Consider the following 26,297-nt stretch of genomic DNA (forward strand, 5'->3'; position numbering starts at 1 on the left):
AGTAGAAATTGAAGAGGTTGAGTTTCAATGAGCTCCCAGATTTAGATTAGGATTTTTGACATGAGTGACTAAACTTAAAACAGCCTTTGATCTCGAATGTCAGACAATGTGAATTTATTCACAGTGTCATTTACTGAGAAATATGTCTTTATATAGGCTAACACGTGTTTGATCTTTTACTTATTATAAATCTGAGTGGAGACCTTTCGAAATGTTACGACTTTACAGAATGACGATATGCTTCGGGAATTACAATGCTGTGGCTGTTACCTGGATGGAATATTCGGTTGTGGTGCGACAGTGTTCCACAGAGCTGAGGAAGTTATATTGACATAACCCTCATTGCGATGGAACAATGTTCCACAGAGCTGACACCGTTACCTCGACCGAACAGTCATTGCGATGTATCAGTGTTCTTCAGAATATGACAACGAAACATATTAGAGGCATGCTACCGGTGTTACCTCAACAGAACTCTCATTGCGACGGAACAGTGTTCCACAGATTAAGACAGCATGTATGTATTGAAATACTACCATTAGATGTCTCATGAGTGGTACATGGTATGCAGTTGTTGATAGCCATTTGTTCCTCTACATTTTTAGCGGAAGTTGCCTAGTTAATTGAAGTTAAAATTTTAATATATTGCAATAGCAGAAAAGAAAACAAGAAAATTGTTTTGCCTTACTATTGCTCTATTTCAACGTTCCAAAATCAAGGTCAATTGTATTCATACCATCAATTTCCTAAGGAGGAGCCCTTCTGTAAAAAGTGGTTGCATGTTGTAGCGGTATAATTTGTAGGGAATATGTGGAATTACCGCTACACATGAATTTGGTACATGTGGAATTTAAAAGAAGGAAAAAAAAACTATCATTTAACTTGGCGCCATGTAATACAACATAGCAACTGACCATAAATAGTTAATTGTTATGCATTAAAAGACCTGATTGGAGTAAATTGTGAAATAACAGTGGGCTATTTCCTCACCATTGTATCTTTGGTGGAACTTTGTGGTTTATGTACTTGGTATTGGTTGGCTCGCCAACTGATTTTCAACTGCTCTGATGTCAGCTGCTGGAACTGTTGTTGTTGTCGTTCGGCAGCTTTCCTACTGGCAAGATGTCCGTGGTGTGGGCTCCTGGTGCTATGCTATGTAAGGAGGCTGTGAGTGTTTCCAAACCACCCTAGCATGTTCTTTGTGTGTGGCGTTACATTAAATTTAGTGGTAGGTGATAAATATTTAATGTTGGTCGAAAGTTTTTTAAGGTTATGTACCTTGTGACTCCTCTTCGTCTTCCTCGGAGCAAGCCTCTTACCTAGGGATTATTGCTAGTCACAGTAGTAGGTTTGTGAAGAATTTAACTTATGAAACAGCCTCATCACTTTGGCAAGTCCAGCATTGTATTAAATATACACTCGCTCGTCAAGATGTTAGTGCTTACATAAAATCAACTTCATGGCCCGTTTCGCACTTTTGACTAAGTATTTTTTACTTTCCACCTTGTCGATACATTAGTGGTACAAGTTTCATATGATATTAACATCTTCAGCCAAATAACGCAGTTTAGATGAAAAATTCATATATTGACAAAGTATCAATTCTTTGAGAGAAAGTGTCCTTAAAAAGCTTTCTCTCAAAGCACTGATACTTTGTCAATATATGAATTTTTCATCTAAACTGCGTTATTTGGCTGAAGATGCTAATAATATACGAAACATGTACCACTTTTAACCAATAAGTTGCCTTGAGCAATTAAAGTATCGACAAGGTGGAAAATAAAAATACTTATTTGTGAAGATGTTAGTGCATCACTTCGTTGAAGCTTGCTTCAGGAGCGAACCCAACATGTCGGCTCGGTATGTAATATTACCAAACACCAGCAAAACTGAGATGTCCTGCTTTCATCTAAATAACAAAATGGCAAACTTTACTCTCCAGATGAGCCCCAGATGTACTCGTAGCAGAACACAACAAATCTCCAAACATATCGGTGCACAACCTCCATAGCAACAACAATAACAACCATATAACGTGCATAGACAAGAAGTGTCACCATCAACTGCTCTAAAATTAAACCCTATCTCGCTGTATATATAAATCTTACTGGACTACATCAACAGTTGAATTGCACAGTACTCAATTTTCAAATTTTAATGAAGAGTTCTGATAACATACCAATACAAAGTATATCAGCCATAGAACATTCTTGATTATCACCTAATACAACTTAATCAACACAAGAACTACAAGAAGATTGAAGAATGAATGCAACGCAACATGAACTCAAATTATAATAGATGTTTTTAAAATATACCATGTTTTAATGTGTTTAATGTGCTATATTTTTTAGTGTCTTATGATTTGGCATATATATTTTAATGTGTTTATGTACTCATGTCCATGCTCAATCAATAGGTTTTAGTTTATTATAACCATCACCACTTTTAATAAGAGATATTTTAACGCAACATAGTGCAATATATTTTACTTCCATTTTTCATTAGACATCCGGATGCTCTAACGTAACATCTTTGTAATTTTGTCTAATGACTGTAAATTTGTGTGCTAGCTGAAGATGGCCAAGATAGGCCGAAACCGGTACTAGTGCAATAATTCATTCACAATAAATGTATTGATCGGTGGAACATTTTTCTTGTCTATTACATTGAATCCAATCAATACGGAATATGAAACTTATAAATAATAATAATTAGTTCTAATTAAGAAATAATTTTATAGAAAATTAGTCCTGATTAGTTATTATGACCTATTTAAATCATTTTAGCCAGGCTGAGTAGCTCGAATGGTAGAGCGCTGGCCTTCTAAGACCAACTTGGCAGCTTCGATCCTGGCTCAGTCCGGTGGTATTTGAAGGTGCTCAAATATATCAGCCTCGTGTGGGTAGATATACTGGCACATAAAAGAACTCCTGTGGGACAAAATTCCAGGACCTCGGTGTCTCCAAACACCATAAAAGTAATGAAGCGGGGTGTAAACAATAAAAAAATGTAATATTATTCAATGAGCCTCTGTGGCTTATGCGGCAACCTGCCGGGCTCTGACCGCTCAGTTCCAGTGTTCAAATCCCGGTCACTCAGTGTGATTTGTGCTGGACAAAGTGCAGGCGGGACATGTTTTTCTACGGGTACTCCGGTTTTCCCTGTCATCCTTCATTCCAGCAACAATCTGCAATTTCACTTAATTTTATTTCATTTCATCTGTCAGCCATTATTCAATGCCCCAGAGGACTGTGACAGGTTTCATCAGCTGGCACAATTCCTATCCTCACTGCTAGATGGAGGCCTCATTCATTCCATTCGTGACCTAGTCGAATGACTGGAAATAGGTTGAGAATTTTCATTTTCAGTATTATTCAATCATTTTAGGTGAAAGGCGAAGAATTAAGGAGAACGCGGTAATTCTTTCGCAAGCGGGCCGCGAATAGCACGATGTGACAGACATTAAACAAACAATAGGGCACGCCTCAGAGGATGTAACAGATGTTACACAAACAACATGGCACGGGTCGGTGACATCTGAACCAACTATACAGAGCTGCCAACCTAAGAATATTTAGTGACAAGACCATTAGGCTGGATAGGTTAGGTTTGGCTCATGACAAGACCATTGGGCTGGATTGGTTAGGTCCGGCTAGTGACAAAACCATTTGTCTGAATTATAGGAAAGTCCCTCAATTTACGTTAACCCACACACTTATTGTGTCAGAGACAGAATGATCAAAATGTGCCTTAATTATGGCAGGGGATACAATTTCAACTAACGTGGTAACTCTGTGGCCATTTTTCATGCGACCTCTAGCATGAAAAAAATTACATAGACTTCCTCACTACTGATCAGAGCTGGCCAATATGAACAAAGATAATGGTGGCAATTTGTTCTTTCATGCTGTTTCGATTTCAATTCTCCTATATAAGAATGTTTTCTGGAGTGAGATTACTTTTCAATCATTTGTAAGGATTTCCAATAGTGCCCTGCCTATGGAAGCGTCACCGAGAACGGTGTATCTTCCATATTTTCATGGAGTGGCATTGGTACCATGAAAATAATCCCTAGAGCAAGGAAGATTTAGAAGTAGGGAAGTAGCCAAAACTGTGTGCGGTGGTATACCCTGAATCACGAAGTGACCTATAATTTAACACTGTAGCTCCATCAATTTCAGACTTCCTGAACACGAAATAATTTATCAAACTTAAAATGTTTATATCTGCCTTATGACTTGAAACAAGGTCTAAAAACTCGTGCTTGAAGGAAAATTAAATACAGTAGTACTGGAGGTAGCCTCTGGTACTGCAGGTTTACTGTGCTTTATGTAAATCTCAAACCTAATACACACACACACACACTACGCATGTTTATATGAGGCTATTTGGATTTAAAAGCCGGCCCCGTGGTGTAGGAGTAGCATGCTTGCCTCTTACCTGGAGGCCCCGGGTTCAATTCCCGGCCAGGTCAGGGATTTTTACCTGGACCTGAGGGCTGGTTTGAGGTCCACTCAGCCTACATGATTAGAACTGAGGAACTATCTGATGGCGAGATAGCGGCCCCGGTCTAGAAAGCCAAGAATAACGGCCAAGAGGATTCGTCGTGCTGACCAAACGACACGTCGCAACCTGCAGACCTTCAGGATGAGCAGCGGTCACTCGGTAGATCAAGGCCCTTCAAGGGCTGTAGTTCCATGGGGGTTTCGTTTGGTTTATTTGCATTTAGAGAATTCAATCTTAACAAAAACACTAAAAGAAAAGGTTGCTACTTTCAGTCCTTTCCTTTCACTAAACTTGCCTCTTTCTGAATAAATTTCTGCCCTTTTCCTTCAATTCCGCAATCGTCATTGCACCTATATTAATTCCCACTTCTTTCAAAACATCAGCAAATAACAGTTTTGGTTCCATTATCATATGTAGAAATACTCCATATGAGTTTCATGTAAAACTGAGAAGCGAAAAGCGCACACCGTGTATAGTACGCGAAACTTTTCTTGAGCCCTGAGCTCCATAGTGCTGAATGGGAACTAGGGCTCAAGAAAAGGTTCGCGTACTAAACTACCATTACGTTGCCTAGCGGACAAGTTTTGCATGATACATCCCTACTGGAAACTTGCTATGACTGTTACGTCAGCAGAATACTTGTTGGGGAGAAACAGTGTTCCATGTTCACTGGAAACAGGCAGATAGTTCACCGCACAACACATCAGTACAGTATTAACACAATCAGCACACTGCAGTTATCACCTTGCTATTGAAGTGTGCTTGCAGAAGGTGAGCTACCTGGATAAACCACGAGTGAACGATGGTACGCTTTCGATTCACAACTAAGTATTTTTAATTTTCCTCTTTGTCGATACATTAGTTGTTTAAGGCAACACTTTAGCTCAAAATACCGAATGTATGCATGACACATGGGCTTTTTTTTTTTTTATAGTAGCTTTACATCACACTGCCACAGATAGATCTTATGGCCACGATGGGATAGGTAAGGCCTAGGAGTCGGAAGGAAGAGGTGGTGTCCTTAATTAAGGTACAGGCCCAGCATTTGCCTAGTATGAAAATGGGAAACCACAGGAAACCATCTTCAGGGCTCACGACAGTGGGATTTGACCCACTATCTCCCGGATGCAAGCTCACAGCCGCGTGCCCCTAACCATATGGCCAACTCGCACCGTAACACATGGGCTGATCGAATATGAGAAAGAAAAATGAATCATGCCTTGCTACTCCAGTGTGAAACCATATTACAACAAGGATAAAAACTGATTCACTCAAGAGCCACGCTGAGTCGTAATTAACTAAAATAACTTCAGTAATTATGTAAGTAAAGTAGAATGACAAAATGACTAATGAAAGGTTGAGGAAGAAATGCAACCTGTGACGAATACGAGCATGACAAGGTTAACAGAGTAACATATTACCAGGCTGGAACACTTGTTATTTTAATGTCCATCTCTACCAGTGAGAATCTCTCTAACAGGTTAGGAACCGCCGGGGGATTGTATAGTCCTCACCATCTGAGCACGAGGAGGACCACAATTCAGAATATATCCGAGATTGCCACTCATATTCCAAGTCAGGTGGTATCCTGATTCTCAGGACCACTAGGCCACTACTATTAATAATAAAACACAATAACAGAGTGAGTGCCTGGCCGGTTCGTGTCACGGACTGACAAAATGCATTCGGGACATAATGGGTTCGAACTCCATTTTCGGCAGCCACGATGATAGTTTTCTCTGGTTTCCCATGTTCACACCAGACTAACACCACTGCCGCATCCTTCCCAACATTAGCAGTGTCCTATCCTATCGCCGCTATAAGATCAGTCTATGTCGGTGCAAAGTAGTAATAATAATCACAATAAAAGGAAGAAGCATCTCGTCACACGACTCCGATATTAAAGTAGAATCACCTCTCCTTTGCGTACATACCGATGTAGGTACTAAAAGCTCACATACCTTTTTCCAAACGTGTACAGGCCCGTAAAAAGAAAATGAGCTAGAATGACACCACGCCACAGCAAACTCCAACAGAACTTAGCCTACAAGCACCGCCGTCTCGATCCTCTTATACTGCCTGCTCTATGCCACTAGTTTAACACAGGAAGGCGCGACTACCAATAGTTCTACAAATGGCCGTAAGAGTGCAGCAGTAGACGCACAATCTTCGCTGTCGGTGTGGGTGTAGCACTGCATGAATGTGCGTGAAAACCTGAGTTATTTTGTACAATGAGTAAACGTGTCTGGTCACTTTCGTTCGTACAAGATATATTTTGAATAGCACTGTGAAATGAATTAATCATGTTATATTTATAGATATTTCAAAAGTGATTTTAAGGTGTTGGTACTTGTTTCTTTCCGTTCGTGCAAGGTATATTTTTCGTAGAATTGAAACTTCAGATACTTTCCCCGAAATATTCAACTGTTATGTACCATGTTGCCAATCTCGGCAAGGTTGTTCGCAGCCAGAAAATATACGACTCCATGTAATACCGTCTAGAAGAGAATTGCGAGAAAAGCGGCTGTCGGCTTTATCTAGGCAAGGGACCTAATGAAGGAAGTAATTGGATATCCTCAGATTACTCTCGCATCTGTGCCTTTACACCTTATTTCAGAATTTGTTGGAGCCTCCGCGGCTCAGACGGTAGACGCCGGCCTCTCACCGCTGGGTTCTGTGGTTCAAATCCCGGTCACTCCATGTGAGATTTGTGCTGGGCAAAGCGGGGGCGGGACAGGTTTTTCTCCGGATACTCCGATTTTCCCTGTCATGTTTAATTCCAGAAACACTCACGAATATCATTTCATTTCATCTGTCATTCATTAATCATTGCCCCGGAGGGGTGCGACAGGCTTCGCCAGCCGGCACAATTCCTATCCTCCCTGCTAGATGGGGCTTCATTCATTCCATTTCTGGCCCGGTCGAATGACTGGAAAAAGCCTGCGGATTTTTTTTCCAGACGGTGATTAAAGCCGTGGAGGATATTGGATTCCTTGTGATAAAAATTGTGACGGACAATCACAAAACGCCTTCATGTTTAGACATTTTGGACAACCTCAGATATCCAGACGATAATACTCCAATCAAACTAGAAACAGGAAATCAAATCCTAACTTACGGGTACTATGTTCGTGTTGTTGAAGAGAGGATGGAGTGTGACATTTGTGTCAGCAACATCTCACTGCCTAGAGATTCGACACCTCTAAATGGAACTGATTATACATCAGGACAGAGGAGGAGTTCGATACCCAAAACTTAGTTTTGTTGCTCTGGTGAAGCATCCCTAGGAGTTCGTTTAAACTGATGTGCCCTATTGTCGAAGTCCTTCAAGCGTATGAGCGTAATACGAGGACTTGCGACGTCTTCCTTTCAGAATACCGGGCGAGTTGGCCGTGCGGTTAGGAGCACGCAGCTGTGAGCTTGCATCCGGGAGTTAGTGGGTTCGAACCCCACGGTCGACAGCCCTGAAGTTGGTTTTCCGTGGTTTCCCATTTTCACACCAGGCAAACTCTGGGCTGTACCTTAATTAAGGACACGGCCGCTTCCTTCCCATTCCTAGGCCTTTCCTATCCCATCGTCGCCATAAGACCCATCTGTATCGGTGCGACGTAAAACAAATATTTTAAAAAACTTTCAGAATGTGTTTTGTTACAGTGTGAGGTCAAAGAACATCAGAAAAATGTTAGTGATATTATCATAACCAAGTTCGTAAGACCTCTATTATTTGATATTGCGTTGGCAAGAACACAAAAAGTACGGTACCACTCCAAGCCTTCGTCCAGGAAATTCCTTTTAAAATTTAAAATTTGGGCTTGGAGCTGTCAAAACGGTGGTAGGGTGATAGTAATTACATTTGTATACAGGAAAAACTGAACAGTTTTTAAAGCCCGAAACTGAAATATTGATAGGCCTATTTGAACGGAAATAGCCAAATGAAGAGGCCAACTGCGACTTCGTGCAGGTAATATTGCCGATATTTAATATTACTGATGTAATTTACGAGCTTCAGTGAACATATGACCATACTGCATAGTGTTTTGTAGGCTGCCGTCATTAGAATAAGTTTAGACCATTGTGCGTCTATGTCTGCCATCTAGCGGAGAAATTATGTCGCAGCGTAGTCGCAAAAAGGCTGGCATAGAGCAGGCAGTATAGGAGGATCGAGACGGCGGTGCCTACAAGGAATACAAAGCCTGCCCAATAGCCACTCATAGCTGTCCGCCCTGTGGATGTTATATTTGCCGCTAGAGGCGCTGCAATTCAACCTCACATGAACACCTCGGTTGGCGGTATTTCGACACGTTGTATGCTTACTGGTGACGTTTACTACGAAAGTTGAATGTTAATATTGATAGAAATAATGAAATTAAATAATGATTTTGTTTTTGTCCGAATCCTTGGCTGAATAGTCAGCGCTGAGGCCTTCGGTTCAGAAGGTCCCGTATTCGATTACCGGCCGAATGCGTGATTATAATCACGTCTAATTAATTCTTCTGGCTCGGGGACTGGTGTTCGTGTTTGTTGATACAGTGATTACTAGACCTCTGATTTTTAGGTGCCAAAATGTTGTTTTAGCTGCCTAAAACAGGCTCTCAAATAGGGTCTACAAAATTTTTAGGCAGCTGCAGTTTTATGTATCTTAATATGCATTAAAACACCGTGTTGATTTTGCTAAATTGATAATAATTCGTTATGGGGAAATATAAAACAAGTTTCACTCACCTCTTGCTGCAAACGTCGCAGAATATAATTTTACCATCCGACGTGAAACGGGTAAATTCTTGTAAATTGAGGATGAATTAGAACCTGACACTTTCGGCTTAATTCACACACTGACCAAATTGGAAAAGGGTATTGTCAAAATGCGTCAATCATATTACAATGGTGTACTGTTGCGTACCGTGTTGTAAACAAGGCTCTAGAAATAAAGTTCCTGGAACTAGTTTCCATGAATTCCCTTGCCAAGAGCCAACTAGCGAATTATGGATTAAAGCAACAAGCAGATGGTAGGTTACTTATTATTATTGCTCCTGTTCTGATGATAATAATTTCCTTATTATGTTGTGTAAGTGGTACCAAGGATAAGTTATGGAACCCTAGTGACCTCTCCGTCGAGTGCTGCAATGGCATATATTGGAGAGTATTTGGTAAGAGTTGTCGAAGACCATATGCCATGTCAAGAGTGTGTTGATAAAATTAGTAGTATCCAGAGTCTATCTCCACTAACGTCATTAATAAAAATCAAAGACAGAGGTGGTCTCACGTCTCAGGTATCCAAAGCCAAGTCTTGTTTCACTGCTGATGAAACTGGGGCAAGTAAGGGACGAAATGTTATCGGTGACGCTAGGTAGTCCAAAAATAGCACGAATACTAACCGAAATACTGTTGCCACGTGTTGCTAAAAATCCTATTCTACAGTGTGGGATAAGTGATCATCCTGAGGAACAAAGCAGAATAATACTGCAGAAGTTTCTGCACTCCTCTGTCAATAACTGCGCTAATGACATGACAGATGAGTATCGCCGAGAATACTTCTCGAGAAGAAAATATCAAGGAAAATAGTTAGTCGTCCCTTTTCACTGAAAATCTACGGTGCGTTAGTAAAAATATCTAGTGCATACCTTATATCCTTTTAAATGCCAGACATAAATTGCGACAGTTTTACGTGTTATCTGAAATGAAAATCCACAGCTGAATTGAACTCCTAGGGGTAAAAGGTGAACATTTTTTATTTTCTACTTCATTCTGCTCAGTAACGTATATAATATACAGAAAGTATAGTGTATAGGTAAATTTCTGATGGTTTTAACTCCCGTTACCAATGCTACTGAGTGCTGATGTGAGGTGGTATACTAGCGCTGCAGCGGTCAAGACGCGCGCTGCCAGGCGGACACTGTTTCTGAAGAGAACACTGCGAGTGAGCAGGCTTTGTATTCCTTGTAGGCTAAGAACAGAATCAGGCGGCATTAGGATCAGGAAGTGAGATCAGCGGGAATCACGGCTGCCAATGTCCACGAACAAAATTATCGAAATCTAGCATCAAAAATTATGGCGTTTTCCATAAAATGATCGCAAACATCTTATTGTTATACTATTATGTTAGAAGGTACTATTCTTTTTGCCGAAAAAGTACCAGCATATCTGGTGTTAATTCTCAACATTTTTGAACTCTTATGTCGGCGTCGGTGACGTGATGTTCACTATTCACTGACGGAGTTTTGATAAGATTGGAATTTGAGAACACTCGCTCGCAATTAGAGATAGTCTGAAGCAAAACCAATTAATGTATTGTAGCAATACCGAACAACTCTATCTCAACAGAATTCGGCGAAGTGCGAACATCGATAACGTCTAGCCCAGGAACTTCATAACTTCTGTACGCTACAGTTGAGAGAAATGCGTCCCCTCTCATTACATACATTTGTGAAAATAACTGAGCATCCATAATAATAATAATAATAATAATAATAATAATAATAATAATAATAATAATAATAATAATAATAATAATAATAATTGTTACGGAGTTTTGGTGGATCCGCAGAGGTGAAAGAAGGTGCGGGCTGGAATAGGTCTCAACTACAAAATTAAAGTTAATTTAAAACGTTAACATAGGTTATATTTTCTTTTCGAAATCAACAAACAACAGAGTATAACAGGTACCAAGTAGCAGATCAACAAATTAAGAAATTACAAATTACAGTTCATTACAAGATTTGGGCTTCGAGCCGCAAGTATAATTTCTGAGCTCTCAGCTCACAACCACAATTGCTAAAAAGTAGAAAACACCTAAATGCATGAAGCACTTGCTCCCAACTTTTAACTCAAGCCTCCCAGAGGCACCTTTCACACACAAGAAAGAGCTGACCCGCTCTCAAAATTTTCAAGCCTATTTAAGAGGCCATAAACTAACTTTCCCCTAACTGCCCTCAAGGCATATATAATAGCACAGGGGTACCTCGTACCCAATCTACAGGGCCTTCTCGAGAAGAAAACAAAACATCAGGTTAAGTTACTGGCCCAAAGTACAGAAAGGACTGGAGGCGTGAACTTGCACTCCTAAATACACTTTTAAAACCTAAGTGGCTCTAGGCCGGTACACAGGGGCTAATCCCAAGCTAGGGAGGTGACCCGTATGAGAAAACTTTAATACATTACGGAAGAGAAGAAACGGTTATGAAAACGTAGTCACCTCAATTTCAAAATGAAGGGGAGCTCGAGAGGGTAAAGCACTCTCTATCCCCGCTTTACAGTTAAAGAGATTTGTAGATTTTACATAGACAGAAAAGGAATTTACATTTTTAAAAAGATGGGTTACATATTAAATGTTTCGAACCCTCCCTGAGAGTTAGACTGCTGAGCTAGCAAGAAATAAATATGTTAAAAGGCCATTACCTTGTAGAAGAACTGCTGCTTGAAGAAAGAGGCGCTTCCCGCCCCCTGCTACATATCCACACACACTGAGTTAGATGTTATACTAGTGGCCCCGAGACAAGAGAACCAGCAGTTTTTATACCCTCGTGGAAAATTCGAGACCTTTCAGGAATGAGTAGACACACCCTCTCACTTTTATTGGATAGCTTAGAGCAACATATCTGTATCGAAGAAGTCATGCATGACTGGGTGAAAATTAATTAAAGTAAATCGGGATTGGCTAAGTTCAAACCTGGCGGAAGGAAGGATTAATATTGCCAACCCAAAGATAAAAAACCAAACCCCATGGCACTACAGCCCTTGAAGGGCCTTGGCCTACCAAGCGACCGCTGCTCAGCCCGAAGGCCTGCAGATTACGAGGTGTCGTGTGGTCAGCACGACGAATCCTCTCGGCCGTTATTCTTGGCTTTCTAGACCGGAACCCAAAGATACCAAACCAAACCCCATGGCTCCACAGCCCTTGAAGGGCCTTGGCCTACCAAGCGACCGCTGCTCAGCCCGAAGGCCTGCAGATTACGAGGTGTCGTGTGGTCAGCACGACGAATCCTCTCGGCCGTTATTCTTGGCTTTCTAGACCGGAACCCAAAGATAACAGAACAAAATATAGTAAAGGCAAAACTTATGAATAAAAAAATTTCTTCCAGAGAGTTGATTCCCTTGCACCAGAGTGCATTGTGCATTACCATAGTGTTTTTTTTTGTAGAGACATCTGTTAGAGCATGTCCACACTTCTTGATTAACGAAACAAAAGCAAATTGAAAACACACAGTGACATCTTCTGACTAACAATAGAGTTAGTTCGGTTTTTAAAGTTCAGGGTTTCTCCTGTAAAGTAGATTAAATTGGCGCACGATTTGAACTTGCGTCGTGGAGGTGTACCACCGGTACAGGCCTGCCCCCCCCCCCATCAAAAGTCCTTCCAAGGGGTGACACAAAAGGAAACAATTTTTTTTTTCAAGGCAAAGTCCAAGTTTGTTGCTGAGTAGTTGAAGAATAATTTAGCAGAGAAAATACAAATTTCCAGTAGTCGAAGGTTTCTTAATTGTTTTGATATAGATGGGTGCGACTTAGATTAATCCAGTTTTAGAATTTCTTTGTAATTGTAGAATTGCGAAACAAGACATTAATTCATGGAAGAAAAAAATTTCTTGGTCCATCAAAGGTAGATTTGAAGCAGTTATTAATTGCAGAAATAAAGTGTCCATGTAGCAGAAAAAGTACATTGGTGCCGATTACTTTTGACAGCAAGACCAGCGGCCACTGCCTGTATCCAGAGGAGGCCGCTCGGACCCCTCAAGTACCCAGAGATACCTCTTTCCTGCTACTATGAGAGGGGTAGTCGTGGTGAAGCACGCCGCAGACGCGACGATTGTTAACAGTCCTGGAGCTGTTTGCGGGTGGTGCGCCGCACATCAGGCTTGGCCGGCATGAGGGCTACGGCTCGCCGTACACAGGTTGACCTCACTGGAGTGGAGTGGGCCCGTACCCCACCTCAGTGGCGGTACGGCGCCGCACGGCTGCGGGGCGCTGAAACAGTAAGATCTCGGCGGCAGAACTTTGTTGGACTTTTTTGTTTTTAGGGTACAGTCTTTGTGGTGAGGCTAAGGGGCCAGCGGCGTGGAAAGTTTTATTTTATTTTTAATGCCACTGGTGTGGTTTAGCAGGAGACGGGAGCGTGGTAAAGGCCGGATAAACAGGACAGCAGAGTAACTATGGGGAAGGTTTTACAAGGTGAATGAACTAACACAGAGCAGAAGGCCTTAAAAATGCCCCCCCCCAAAAAATATAACCTTTGGGGTTCTTACAAAATGTTAAAGATCCAATGAGCAAGTAATTTACACAGGTTTCACCTGAGACAGGTGAACCCTAAAGATTCTCTCGGAGGCTGGATTGTTCACTAACAATGTGACCGGCGTAAGAAAATCCAAGACGGTGCACGGCCCATGAAATCTGGGGGCAAGCTTGCCCGCGGGAACAAAATTCTTGACCATAACTTGGTCTCCTACCTTTAAATTGGTGGGCCTCCGTCCACGATCATATCTTTCGCTAACCTTTTCATGAGAATTTTAAGATTGGCCTTAGCCTTCTTCCAAAGATCTTTAATGTTATCTGGATCTATTGTCTCAGGTAGAATATCACTAAGAGACCAAAGGTTAGAGAGCGGCGTGTTGGGTACAAACTTAAACATCAAAGAAGCTGGAGTAAACTTATGGGATTCATGAACCGCCGAATTCAAAGCGAAGGCTAACCAATGCAGGGATGTATCCCATCTGGAGTGGTCGTCGTGATGATAGGCAATAAGAGCCGACCTCAGATTACGATTGACCCATTCAGCTAGAGATGGTTGAGGATAGTAAGCAGAAGTAGTCGCATGTGAGATGGACAGATCAAAACAGAATTTACGAAAGAGATTGGATGTGAAAGCTTCAGCATTATCTGAAACAATATATTGACACGGACCAAAAGAAGCGACGATGGAGTTTAAACAAGAAATGGTGGACTGAGCGGTAGCCAGCTTAGTCGGAAATAACCAAGAAAATCTTGTGAAACCATCTACATACCAAAATGAATTCGTTGGCGTTCCCCTTTGACTGGGGGAAGGGTCCTACGCAGTCGATATAAAGACGTCCCATGGGGCGCGACGCTTGATGAGAAGACAAAAGCCCTTGCTTAGTTGACATGGTGGGTTTACTAAGCCAACAAGTTTTACAAGCTTTTACTAATTCACGGATTTCTCCGTCCATACCCTTCCAAATGAACATCTCTCTGTTCTCGAGTTTTGAAGATGCCTAGATGCCCCCCTGCCAGCACTGGATCTTCACGTTGATATTTTTCAATATCCCTCAATAACATCGGAGCATCAGTCAGAATGGTATTAACCTCAGGTAGTATGGACTCGGGAGGTGAAGAACTATCAACCTGTTCACGGGTCTCTACGTCATTGGCAAACATACGGCTTAGTCCATCTGCCACAACATTTTCAGTTCCTCTTATATGCCTAACATCAAATTGGAAGGCAGAAATTCTGATGGCCCAGCGGGCTATGCGACCTGTACGACGCGGCCTACCTAAGACCCAACTTAAGGCTTGGTTATCTGTCTCCAAGTCGAACTTGACATGTTCCAGATAGAGGCGGAACTTTTCTAGAGCAAACAAAACTGCTAAACCTTCAAGTTCGTAGATGGAATACTTGGATTCTTGGGCCGGTAATGTCCTAGAGGCATAGGCGATGGGTCGCCTCCCTAGTTCAGTCTCTTGAAGAAGGACTGCAGCTACCGCCGACGACGACGCTTCGGTTTGGACGATGAATTTCTTAGAGAAATCAGGCATAATGAGGACAGGGGCATTACAAAGGGCTAATTTCAGATCTTCGAAAGCTGCTTGTTGAGAAGGCCCCCACTCAAATTTGACGCCTTTCCTGCGGAGTAAGTTCAAGGGCGCCGCTCTATTGGCGAAATTTGGAATAAATTTCCTGAAAAGTTCACCATGCCTATGAACCTGGCAATACCTTTGATGTCCTTGGGAGGTTTGAAATCACGGATGGCCTGTGTTCTAGAATGATCGACTGAGACACCATCGGGCGACACAATATGCCCTAGGAATGACATGGACGGTTTAGCGAAGGCAACCTTGGACAACTTCAACGTTAACCCTGCCTTACGAAGGCGACTCAGGACCTCTTCCAGATGATCTAGATGTTCTTCAAAGGTCTCAAAAAATACGACGACATCATCAAGATAATGGTATAAATACTCAAATTTGATGTCGCAGAAGACCCTATCTAGCAGCTCGTAAGTACAGCTGCTCCCGTGGGGAGCCCGAAAGGCACGTGGTTGTATTCGTACAAATTCCAATCTGTGGCAAAAGCTGTCAGGTGTTTAGATTCCTCTGCTAGCGGTATCTGATTATAAGCCTGATTCAGGTCTAAAATGGTAAAGAACTTAGCCTTTCGAAACCATGAGAAACAAGAGTGAAGGTCTTGAAGGGGCACCGATTGTAACACCACCTTTCGATTGAGAGCCCTATAATCAATCACAGGCCTGAAGCCCCTTGGGGTTTCGGAACTAGAAAAATAGGCGAAGAATACGCCGTCTTAGAGGGTCGAATAATGCCATCCTTCAACATCTGATCTATGATTTCTTTCAAAGCCTTCATTTTAGGAGGAGATAGCCTATAAGGTGGAAAACGGACTGGAATCGAATCTGTAACCTCAATCTTATATTCGATAAGGTCAGTGACACCAAGAGTATCAGAAAAACCTATGGAAACGACTGACACAACTTGCGAATACTCTCAGCCTGCTCCTCAGGTAGATGTCTAAGGTCTAACAACATCTCATCCTGGGTAGGCGAAACAGATGAACATAACACAGAACTACATTTTTTTGAAATTACTGACAAATTTGAAAGTGCACAACTGGCTCTGAATGTCGAGCACAAGACCGGTGTGTGACATGAAATCCGCTCCCAGTATAATGGGGCAAGACAAGTGCTTAGCCAAAAACAATTTAAATATCCAGGTAAATTTGGCAATTCTAATTTTGGTGTACAGAAACCCTAAAATTTCTAATGGAGAGGAGTTTGCCGAAACGCATTGAACCAAAGACGAACAATAATCAGGAAGCTTACACACAGATTTTAATTTGGAACACCATTCAGCCGAAATAATAGAACAACACTACCTGAATCTAAAAGAGCAGTTATGGGCTCATTATTCAATTCAATCTTGAGAAATGGAACAGGTGCGGGGGTATCCGCCGCAATCTTAAGACATTCTTTGGGACATTCAAATGGTAATGTAGAACAATACTGGCTTTTCCCTGAATTTTTGTCGGATTTAACCTGGGCTGAGCCTTGAATAGATGAATCTGCCGACTCAGCCGGAGCCACTAATGATTGTTGGTGGAAGTTGCACCCGAAGTTGAGCAGGAGGGAGTGCTATTCGAATTCGGGCAATTTTTGGCAATATGAGAGAAAGCGCCGCATTTAAAACAGCCTTGAGATGACCCTGCTCCCTTGTTTGTCCTATTGGATATAATCAAAGGGCACTTGTTTCGAAGGTGGACGGGTGACCCACAAGCATTGGATTTAATCAAAGGGCACTTGTTTCGAAGGTGGTCGGGTGACCCACAAGCATAACATTTACGGGATGTGACGGGTCGGCGAGGTGGAGGCCGAAAATTGCTAGAAGATGGAGGGGGTTCTTTCGCGACACGTAAGGTGTCAGCGTATCTAACTCCTTCCGCTGAGACAGCCATAGCCTCTAATTCGGCGAAAGTTTGAGGACGCGACGCAAAGCACAAATATGACCTGTACGATGGGGAAATGCCTTCCACAATGGCCTGTACAATCTGGTCTTCAGGAAAATGAAGAGCAAATACCCTGGTGTAGAATTTGATGTCTTGGATGAAGTCGGCAAGATTTTCATCCAGCCGCTGTACTCGGTAATAGTACTTCTGAATTAGTGATGACCTAGCTCGAGCCGGAATAAAATTAGCTAACAGATGGGCGTGAAATTCTTCTATAGATGATTGATCAGCAATTGCTCTTACTATTTTGTCGGATAGAACACCAAATGAATAGGGATAAATAATCTGCAGAATTTGACATGGAGAAAGAGAAAACACAAGAGCATGATCCTGAAACTCAACGAAAAATCTTAGAAAAGCAATAACATCACTGGTGGAATTGACTGAGAATTTCGAAATGCCTCTAAGCAACATTGCTAAAGGATGGGGCAAACTGCTGAAGCCAGGTGACATAGTAGGTAGAGGCCTAAGTGGCGGAGAAGCTGTTTCGGAAGGGGCATTATTCAACGAGTTACGACGCTCAGATTCGTTGTCTAATGGGGCAGAGGTTTGTTGAGCTCCCACAGATTTCCTATTTTCTTCTCCTTTAGAAGAGTCTTCCTCGCTAACTACGTTTACCGTAGCGGGATGGTCTTCTTTGGGAGGGACTGCCCCAGTTAACAATAGACTAACCTTACTGGACAATGTGGAAAGGTTTTCGAGGAGAGCACTAGCCTCCTTCCCTTGAATGTCACTCAACTTAAGAGACAATAGATCACTAACTCTATTAGAAAAATGATATAAACAAGCTTGTACACGTTTGAGCTGATTAGGTGATGGATCACCACCTTCAAAAAAACTAACAACCGATGCTAGCTCAGTAGCATTATCAGTGATCGTGGAGAGAGCATCGTCAATATCTTTCTCTCCCAAAGTTGGGATGGTAATAGGCAATTCAAGGGAATCTTTAAGCTTAGTGATGTCGGCCGCAACCGTGCCTCCAGATTGAACATTTCTAATTGTTAATTCATAGATCAACTCCTCCTTGCGCAAATAGCCGGGATGGAGGACATCGCGAGGGCCGGGCATGATGACAGAACTTTACAAATTTGGAAAAATCGAAAAATGCCAGCGACTGAGAAAATTGTTAGAGTTCAAAACAAACCAAGTTTTAGCCGTCAAAAGGGGCTAAATTGAGACCCATTCAACCATGTTCTGCTACCACTTGTTATGGAGTTTTGGTGGATCCGCAGAGGTGAAAGAAGGTGCGGGCTGGAATAGATCTCAACTACAAAATTAAAGTTAATTTATAACTTTTATAACTTTAATTTATAACTTTAACAAAGGTTATATTTTCTTTTCGAAATCAACAAACAACAGAGTATAACAGGTACCAAGTAGCAGATCAACAAATTAAGAAATTACAAATTACAGTTCATTACAAGATTTGGGCTTCGAGCCGCAATTATAATTTCTGAGCTCTCAGCTCACAACCATAATTGCTAAAGGGTAGAAAACCCCTAAATGCATGGAGCACTTGCTCCCAACTTTTAACTCAAGCCTCCCAGAGGAACCTTTCACACACAAGAAAGAACTGACCCGCTCTCAAAATTTTCAAGCCTATTTAAGAGGCCATAAACTGACTTTCCCCTAACTGCCCTCAAGGCACATATATAATAGCACAGGGTACCTCGTACCCAATCTACAGGGCCTTCTCGAGAAGAAAACAACACATCAGGCTAAGTTACTGGCCCAAAGTACAGAAAGGACTGGAGGCGTGAACTTGCACTCCTAAATACACTTTTAAAACCTAAGTGGCTCTAGGCCGGTACACAGGGGCTAATCCCAAGCTAGGGAGGTGACCCGTATGAGAAAACTTTAATACATTACGGAAGAGAAGAAACGGTTATGAAAACGTAGTCACCTCAATTTCAAAATGAAGGGGAGCTCGAGAGGGTAAAGCACTCTCTATCCCCGCTTTACAGTTAAAGAGATTTGTAGATTTTACATAGACAGAAAAGGAATGTACATTTTTAAAAAGATGGGTTACATATTAAATGTTTCGAACCCTCCCCGAGAGTTAGACTGCTGAGCTAGCAAGAAATAAAGATGTTAAAAGGCCATTACCTTGTAGAAGAACTGCTGCTTGAAGAAAGAGACGCTTCCCGCCCCCTGCTACATATCCACACATACTGAGTTAGATGTTATACTAGTGGCCCCGAGACAAGAGAACCAGCAGTTTTTATACCCTCGTGGAAAATTCGAGACCTTTCAGGAATGAGTAGACACACCCTCTCACTTTTATTGGATAGCTTAGAGCAACATATCCGTATCGAAGAAGACATACATGATTAGGTGAAAATTAATTAAAGAAAATCGGGATTGGCTAAGTTCAAACCTGGCAGAAGGAAGGATTGATATTGCCAACCCAAAGATAACAGAACAAAATATAGTAAAGGCAAAACTTATGAATAAAAAAATTTCTTCCAGAGAGTTCATTCCCTTGCACCAGAGTGCATTGTGCATTACCATAGTTTTTTTTTTTTGTAGAGACATCTGTTAGAGCATGTCCACACTTCTTGATTAAAGAAACAAAAGCAAATTGAAAACACACAGTGACATCTTCTGATTAACGATAGAGTTAGTTCGGTTTTTAAAGTTCAGGGTTTCTCCTGTAGAGTAGATTAAATTGGCAGAAGATTTGAACTTGCGTCGTGGAGGTGTACCACCCGGTACAATAATAATAATAATAATAATAATAATAATAATAATAATAATAATAATAACTGGGGTGGGGCCCCTCAACCCCGACATGGCGCGTCCGAATGGCTGTTAGGGAAAGTTCCTGTAGATATACAGTGCAGGTGCGAATAAGGCGTAGCCAAATAAGCACCCGCGCATCAACTGAGGGAACAAGGAAAATGGTCAACAGCCTCGACGGCATAAGAGGATTCATCCCGATGGCGGAGAGGGCGGAAGAACTGACTGAAATCCACTTCGCGTCTGACTTGCAACAAGCGGCAAAGTGGTCAGCGTCTGTTCACCAGAGGTGCGGCTGGAAATGTATGTTCTGGAACTATCCACTCCAGTCCTATGAAACTGGACTACGGTCCAATACTTGGATAATCAAGTACCATGAGGCGTGGCAGAAAACAAATTTGTACCCCAGGTGGTAACCAATCCACTGCTGACATTAGCAGCACGACCAGACTATCGGATTCTGGGGAGTCTGGCTGGACACGCAAACAGAGGGAGTCGGAGACCTCTGGCCAACTTCGCCCAAACAGCAAAACATTTTTCGGAACACTGAACATAAATTCTCTCTTGCGGGCAGGGAAGTTGTACGAACTAGAGCAAACCCTAAATGATCAAAAAATAGAAATACTGGCACTCCAAGAAACGAGGCTGACTGACGAACACGCAATGGATTTCGGGAACTACAGACTCTTCAAAAGTAAAACAGACAAACGGATTCTCATAAACACACCCCATTTAGGAGTTGCTTTTGCAGTCAAGAAGAGCATACTTAACTCAGTAACAGGTGTGAAATGTGTTAACCCTAAAGTGTGCAAACAAATCATACACACTGATCAATGCACATATGCCAGTCAATGAAGACAATAAAACAGATCGCGAGAAGGTAGACAAATCCTGGGATATACTAGCAGAAACAGCATCAAAAATTCCTCAAAACCACGTCAAAATTCTGTTAGGAGATTTCAACGCTCAGCTAGGCAAGGAAAGGAAATACAGGAAAACAGTTGGAAAATTCCCAGCACATAAATGGACGAACCAAAATGGACAGAGATTAGTCGAATTCTGCAGAGCATTCAACCTTAAAGTCATGTCGACTCACTTCAGGAAGAAACCTTCTAAACAAATGACATGGAGATCACCCAACTCCCTCTTGGGCGAGTTTCAAATTGACCACGTGGCAATTTCGTACCCAAACCACAGAGAAATTATGAATGTCCAAGTAAGGAAGGGTGCAAACATAGACTCAGACCACTATCTGACAAGAGTCAAACTACAGTTGATACCCCAAAGGTTCAGAAGAAGGAAGTAAATAATTCCGAATTTTGATACTAGTCGGATCCAGCCATCTCTCACTGAAGAATTAGAGAAAAAGCAGTCCAACAATTGGCAGCAACTCAAGACCAAACTTATTGAAACAGCACAAACACTGATTCCTCTGCAGAAAATAAAAAACACCCTTGGTGGAACGCAGACTGTGAACAAGCCATTCAATCCCGGCAGAATGCATACAATAAGTGGAACAGCAAAAAGACCGATAAGAATCACAAAATGTTTTTGGCAGTCAGGAAAGAGGCAGCGAAATTAATCCGACAGACCAAAAGGAAATTCGAGAAAGATCAACAACTAGAAATTGAAAAGGACTTCGGAAAAAACCACACACGAAATTTCTACAAGAACTTCAAAACAAAGCTAACAGGGTATCAGCCACAAAACCTTTGCTTTAAGAAAGTAAATGGACAATTTGCACTGAACAATCAAGAAAACTGCACCGAACTTGCAAGGTATTTTGAAGAACTGCTTAACTGCCCAGAGCCAACACAAAGATTTCCACCGCAGGAACCTGACTTCACAAACCCAAATTCAGTACCACCGGATGAAGAAGAAATTATCAGACAGATAAACGACTTAAAATTAATAAAGCTGCAGGTGAGGATGGGATCATAGCAGAAATTCTCAAATATGCAGGCCCAAATACTATAAAAGAATTCACCGGTATCATCCAAGAGATTTGGGAAACAGAACAAATTCCAGAAGATTGGAAAAGTGCACTAATTCATCCTTTACATAAGAAAGGAGACAGAACAGACGTAAATAACTACAGAGGAATCTCATTGGTATCTGTTGCCTACAAAATTTTATCTCAGTGCCTTCTCGATAGAGCCCAACAGCAACTAGAACCAAAAATTGGAGAATATCAAGAAGGTTTCAGACCAGGCCGTTCATGTCCAGAGCAACTTTGAACCTAAAGTTAATCCTAAGGCATCAGAGAATTTGTAGCAAAAATGTAGTTTGTACTTTTGTTGATTTCAAAAAGGCCTATGATTCAGTTGATCGCCAATCACTGTTTCAGATATTAAATGAACAGGGTCTAGACCGGAAAACACTCGCAATTGTAAAAGAGACATTGACAGACACAAAATCTAAGGTTAAATTCATGGGGGAAATCTCAGACCCTCTTCCGATCAAAACAGGAGTAAGACAGGGAAATGGGCTCTCTCCACTACTCTTCAACTGCGTCCTTGAAAAGGTAATACAGGAATGGCGCAAACAGAAGTCTGTCCTCAAGATTGACCAACCAATCACTCCTGGTAGGGGCAAATTAGCAGCAGACTGACTGGCATTTGCGGACGATCTGGCAAATCTTAACTCGTGACGTTTCAACAGCCATAAACCAGATCGAACTCCTGAAAGAAACAGCGGAAAAAGTCGGCCTCCAAATATCATTTGAAAAAACTGAATGCATGACTGCAGCAAAGAAGCCCCTAAATTCATGGAGACAAAATATGGCAAAATAAAACGGGTCCAGCAATTCAAATATCTCGGTGAAATAATTCAGGAGAATGGAATGGAAACAAAAGCCAATGAAGTTAGATGCCAAAAAATGGAAACTGCGTATAGACTCACCCAAAATATCTATAACAAAAAGTGTCTCTCCAAGCATGCAAAACTAAGACACTATAGTACAGTTATAAAACCAGAATGCCTCTATGGATCAGAGACACTAATTTTAAACAGGAAAACTGATCTAGAAAATATTCAGAAAAAGGAACGCAAGATCATTAGAAAAATTTTAGGCCCAAAACTCGTAGATGGACAGTACCGCCTTAGAGGGAAACAGGAAATCAAACAATTTTCTAACATTCACGGCGACATCAGAAAACGCAGATTAAGATTCTTTGGACATATAAAAAGGATGAACCCAGATAGACTTACCAAGCAAATAGTTGAATTTTATGAAAACCGAAGTAAAGCCAAAACGGACACAATAAAATGGATTGGCGAAATTAAAACAGATATCACACTGGCAGGAATTACACCTGAAGACATCCAAAGCCGGGTTATCTTCAGAACTAAAGTTCATAAGTGGCAAGTTGACCAAGAGGAAAAACCAAAGAAGAAGACCGGAACAACATGGTCTCAAGAGAGAAAAGAAGCACACAGCAAACGAATGAAGGAAGTGTGGGCACAAAGGAAGGCAAATGCCTGTCTCTAAGTACTTTGCGTAGTCCTAATGGGCTCATTCGCAAAATATATAATAATAATAATAATAATAATAATAATAATAATAATAAATTAATTCAATTAGTTGTCAAGTCCATGTTACATCCAATGATTCTACGCATTTGTATACACACTTCTTGCACACCATTTAAGTTAGGGTACCAGGACCGCCTCCATCTGGACCATCATTGTTTGCAATCGTCTGAAGTCGATTAGCACACTCTCACACGTTCCTTTTAGTACAATGGTCTGTAGGTAGGCCTGTAGCTGTTTACTCACTTCCAATTTGTCCATGTGCTTCTTGAACAAGTTGGTGACTATCCCGTCCCACGTTATTACCACAGGGACCATCGTCACCTTGGCTCTATTTTACATACGTGAGAGTTCACTGGCTAGCATCTCGTACTTTCTTCCTTTACTGGTTTCATTCTGTTTCAGGATATTTTTGTTTGTGATTCCAACTTCAAATTAATAGGATTTCATTCTTCACCAGGTCATGTATCATCAGATCCGGTTTACTGTGTTCAATGCGAAGCTCAGTCTGTATGATGACGTCTAACTTTATTCTAATCCGCTGATTGGATATGACATTTTCAACTTTATAGTTCTTTATTTTCTTAGAATTATTCAGCCCATGCGTTTTGGTGAACATGAAATGCATGCATCTGACAACGTCATTGTGGCGTTTCTTGTAGTCCAAATTAAGCATTCGTCCACATTGTGTTGCCAGGTGATCTAGTGTCTTATTGCCCTGGTTGCAGTGTGGGCACCTCTGGAATATACTCCCATGACTAAAGAAGATGTTTCTGTCTTGTATCTTACAGAACATTCCTTCTTCGTGTGGAGATATATTCCCCCTCATTAGCCATAACGATAACTGTTTTACGTCAACAAATTTCTCCTGTTGTTTGCGGAACAATGTGGAATGCATTGACTTAGCCATGATTCGATCCATTCGCATCTGTTTTTGTTTCTGCTTAACTACTTTTACCGTGACATCGTTTCCTTCCTCAATTAGGTACTCCCGTTTCAAATGTTCTTCAATCAGTCCAAGATGGGTTGCATTTCTTCTTTCACTTTCTGCGATAAACTTAGTTCTTGTGTTTGTTGACAAATATTTACATAGTTCAAGTAAAATCAATTCGGCCTTCTCAGAAACATTTTGTAGTCCTCTTCCTAACTCATGTCTTTTCAGGTACAGTCGTTCCATATTACCAGCTGTTCTGACGATATTATGCTCTCTCAAGATTCCTCTCACCTTCAGATCAATGTTGTTAAATTCTTCGTGCTCATACGGGATCAGGCCAATATAATAGTTAATAGTTGACAACGCATACTCATTTATTGCTGCAAACAGGTTTCTCGCGTTCAACTTTGTTTGGCATATATTTGTTACCCGTGATTCGATCATGTTGGCTATGATAACTTTATTCTCGGGTTTAATTACATTTCTCGAGTCTTCTAATATTCCTAGGTATTTGTATCCTTCCACGTCATTTACCTTCTCTCCAAAGGTATGGTTCGAATTGATATTGTTCGCGGACTTTTGCTGATTGATTGTAAAACCAATGTTGTTGAGACATTGATTCGTCCACTGGCTCAGCTCGTTCAATGTCTGCACATCTTTGGCGAACAATTTAATGTCATCGATGAAAATGAGGTGGTTGCACTCAATTCTTCCATGTTCATCTGCTTGGATCTTCTCGCAGTTCTTATTTAAAATTCTGCTTAACGATTCCATAGCAATTACGAACAACTTGGGTGATAGAGCATCTCCTTGTAATATTCCTCTATTTATTTTCACGTCACCGACCACTTTATTTCCACATATTAATGTTGTTTTCTGTTTGTCAAGTGTTCTATTGACAAATTTAATGATGTTTTCTGGCAAATGTATCTTCCGTAGGCATTCAATTAGGTATTCATGTGACAACGAATCATATGCTGATGTTTTCTGGCAAATGTATCTTCCGTAGGCATTCAATTAGGTATTCATGTGACAACGAATCATATGCTTTCTGAATGTCCACCCAAGCAGTACACAATTTATTATTGTACTTTTCGTTTATGGTTTTGCTTATAAGTGCTTGTTCCTTAGCGCCTTGACATCGGTTGCGTGTTCCCATTTGATTACTTGAGATAATATTGTTCACGTCACAGAAATCATTGACTATTACCGTGAACACTTTGCTGATTAATTTGAATAAATTTGAAAGGCATGTAATTGGCCTCAGGAGCTGCGGTATGTTTGCATTCTGGACTTTTGGAATCAAATATGTTATCCCAGCATAAAGCTCTTCATCGATCAAGTCTGGGTTTTGGATTATTTCGTAGATTAGTTGTTCTAACCTCTCATGTAGTGGATACATCCTCTTAATAAAGTAATTATATACAAAATCAGGTCCTGTTGCTTTCCAGTTCCCTAGGTACTTTATACACCTGGATATGACTTATTTTATCCTATCTCTATCCATGTCTACCTCCACTTCCGTTGGACTTAGTTCTTGGATAAGTTGTTCATAATCTTGTCTTTCACCATATTGCTAAACTGTAGTCCAAAAGCGTTTAGTTTCTTCAAGATTAATATCTTCACTTACTGTAAATCTGTCGCCTTCAAGGTCACGATAGAAGGTCTTCCTATAAAACTCAAACTTTCGGTTTGTGTTCCTAGATGCTATACGATTTTCAGCTATCACTATCTTCTTCTTGTAAATAGCTATTTTCTCAAGAATCGTATCACGTATCTTCTGAATATCACTACTCTTGTTTGAATGAATTCGATTTTCTCTACACATTCTAATCAACTCTT

General features: G+C 41.1%; 1 protein-coding gene across 2 annotated transcripts in view; it reads right to left on the reverse strand.

Annotated features, from left to right (window-relative positions):
* The window catches only part of LOC137503027 (inversin-like), a 234,084-nt gene that overhangs the window by 98,881 nt on the left and 108,906 nt on the right, over window positions 1–26,297 (reverse strand). Inside the window, exon 1 of one of the 2 annotated variants that reach the window (XM_068230410.1) lies at window positions 6,471–6,563. The exons of the other annotated variant lie outside the window; for it this stretch is intronic. The gene's annotated coding sequence lies outside the window, so the exon portion shown is untranslated. Of the gene's footprint in view, window positions 1–6,470; window positions 6,564–26,297 lie in introns of those variants that run through there. 2 annotated transcript variants of the gene reach the window in all.

This window comes from Anabrus simplex, chromosome 14, assembly GCF_040414725.1.
Source record: "Anabrus simplex isolate iqAnaSimp1 chromosome 14, ASM4041472v1, whole genome shotgun sequence".
NCBI lineage: Eukaryota > Metazoa > Arthropoda > Insecta > Orthoptera > Tettigoniidae > Anabrus > Anabrus simplex.